Source organism: Silene latifolia, chromosome Y (assembly GCF_048544455.1).
Source record: "Silene latifolia isolate original U9 population chromosome Y, ASM4854445v1, whole genome shotgun sequence".
Taxonomy (NCBI): Eukaryota; Viridiplantae; Streptophyta; class Magnoliopsida; order Caryophyllales; family Caryophyllaceae; genus Silene; species Silene latifolia.
The window spans coordinates 405,482,824-405,485,731 of NC_133538.1; the positions used below are offsets into that span (position 1 = coordinate 405,482,824).

Consider the following 2,908-nt stretch of genomic DNA (forward strand, 5'->3'; position numbering starts at 1 on the left):
TTCAGAAGTCTCGAGTTTCTCGAGACGGGTAGATATGGAAGTTATAAGTGACACAACAGCAGTCATGTCTTCACTTTGCTTTCGTGACTTTCCACGTGAACTTCCAAACTCAGCTTTATGGACTGCCATCTCCTCAATGGTGTTCCAACCTTTACTTTGACCGGTATTGTTTTGGAACCTACCATTAGCAGCTGCATCCAAAATAACTTTGTAATCATCATATAAAGCATTATAAAAGAGATTGCAAAGGTACCATTGCTGGAAACCATGATGAGGGACAGCTCGGACCAAACGTTTGAAACGTCCCCATGCTTCACAAAAATCTTCGTCGGCTCCTTGCTGAAAACTCGTGATTTTACTCTTCAAGGCCTCAGTCTTCGAAGGCGGGAAGTACTTCTTGTAGAAGGCTAGTGCTAAAGACGTCCAATCAGTGACTCCAGCTGCTACTCTATCGAGGTAGCGATACCAATCTCGCGCCGAATCCTTCAAGGAGTATAAGAACATGAACCCCTTTACTTCATCTTGAGTTACCCCCTCCGGTATAGGTATTGAACAGCAATAGTCCGTGAAAATTTCCATATGTTTCAAGGGGTCTTCATCGGGTAGACCCGCGAACTGATTCCGTTCCACTAAATCAATGTAAGAGGAACGAAACTCGAATTTACCGGTAGAAGGGGTAGGTAACTGTTGCCCCTTTGGAAGGTGGTGCTCCTTTGGCTGAAAGTTATCATATATCGTAGCCATAACTTCCAAGATGAGAGTACTCAAGTCTTCCTCTCAAAAACCTGTCCTCTAACTGTGCAAAAGCAAAACTAGAAGCAAAGGTAAGCAACGGCCTCAAGGAACAAAAGTTCCCTGAGACAAGGAAAATAAACTAAAATAAAGCAAACAGAATTACACCGTCTCCCCGGCAACGGCGCCAAAATTTGATACCCGTCGTAAGGTGTCAAAAATAAAATTTATATTTCCAAACTAAAACTATAGCTAGTGATAGTAAGGGTCGAACCACAGAGAGACAAGGTTGATTTTGTTTGCTATTTTCAGTCTATAAAGTGACGATAAATTAAGGGTTTTGAAGTTGGTTGGCTAACAAGCTAATTGATAAAATGAAGATTCTTAACAAGATGAAAAGAGGATCGGGAATTGCGGTTCACCATGGCACAAGACAAGTCAGTCAAACAGCAGAGATCTTATAGTACGGTCTCAGGGAGAATAAGCTAGTCTTTCGATCAAAGCTCAAATAACCTCACGGTCTAATAAATCCCTAGAATTTATCAAAGTTTTCACTCTAGAGAAATTCTAAATCTAGCGATAAATCAATTTACCAATCTTTCGACCTAGCAAAGAAATCCATCAAAAGATGACAAGACCAATACGAAAGAACTCATGCTACACAACTATCCTAATTTAATACCATGGCTCACCTTATTCCCAATCAAAGGAATTACCTATGCATAATCATGACTACTCTAATTGCGAAATTAATAAATAAGAACAAATTCAACATAATTGATTCTAACTAGAACAAAGGAGAGAAATTGAATTGCTGAAATTAATTAAAAGAAAACAAGAATTAAATTAACAATGAAGAATATAAAGAAAGAACAATTGTATTAAAAGCTTACTAATTGAATATCAAGAACCAAGGATTCGAATCAAGGTTTCCGTCTCAAGCTAGATCTCAAAACTAAGTTTTTCCAGAAAATAAAATTGCCTAACCTAAAAGTTGCTGCGTTCAACTGATAAAAGATACCCAAAGTTAATTACAAGTTGGGCTTTTAAAAGTCTACACGGAAAATTAATCATCAGTTCGAAAATAGGTCGATCGACTGAGAATACAAGTCGATCGACTAAGTATGCGGAACAATAGCTCCTGTCTGAGCTCCAGTGGTCGATCGACTGAAAGGCTTAGTCGATCGACCAAAAACGCTGTGCAGTGGCTCCTTGATGCTTCCAAAATGAGTCTTCACTCCTTGCACGCATCCCAAGGTGAGTGAATGAGCTCTCCTTCCTCGTAGCTTCCCAGAACTCGCTTCCGGAGGACGAACTTGGCCTGATTTAGCCTACTTCCGCGCATTCCTACAATAAATCACAGAAAATGCAAAGTAAACCATTTCGGGAGAAATAGTAGCCTTAAGCTACCAATTATGCATGGAAATACGTGCCAAAACCACAGATAAAGTGCATAGAATATGCACGTATCAACAGACGGCCTGACCCTCCTCAGGGATAACAATTTTGTATCCCCTGCCAAAGAAGAAATGGCCCTCGAAAAATGTCTCGCCGGAACAACTGGCTAACTTATGGGTCCAAGCACGGTCAACGCGTACCTTACAGGCGTCACCGTGATCCATAACGTACTGCCTCCCCTCTTTAGGACGAGCCTTTTCAGCATCATCACCAAAATCGTCTGCGTCATCATCGACATCATCGTCATCCTCCCATTCCTCCAAAATTTGAGGATCAACTTCAGGAGAAGGAGACCTAGGGCCCCCAGGCCTTATCAGGAGGGCGTCCAGCTTCTCCTCCTCATCAAGACGCGACGGGGAACCCCCCGGCGCCGGTTTGCTAGTCCCGGCATCAGCAGAAGACATGTTTACAGTAGAAACTTACAAAGTTAAAAAATTGGAAAGTTTGTTTACCTTGAACAAAAACACCCGCCGGAGTAACAACTCTGAAAATTAGAAGACAATGAAACCCTTGAAAGTTTAGAGAGGAAAATTTTGGAGAATGAAATTGGTGGCCAATTTTACGGAATAACTGCCCTATTTATAGGGAAAAGCCCATAAGGAAGGACCAATCGGCGAATGTGACCCATGAAGCGTCAACCAATCAGCGTGCAGACACGTGTCGGACATGCAACCACGGGATGTCAATCGTTGCAACAGTTGAACGTCAATCAATGCAA

The 2,908-nt window shown here is 41.7% G+C and overlaps 1 non-coding gene across 1 annotated transcript; it reads left to right on the top strand.

Moving 5' to 3' along the window:
• The first annotated feature begins 263 nt into the window (after nt 1–263).
• On the top strand, nt 264–370 carry LOC141636089 (small nucleolar RNA R71). Its single transcript, XR_012540726.1, has one exon. It is a non-coding gene; the product is annotated as a small nucleolar RNA R71 (small nucleolar RNA).
• Nucleotides 371–2,908: the final 2,538 nt, after the last annotated feature.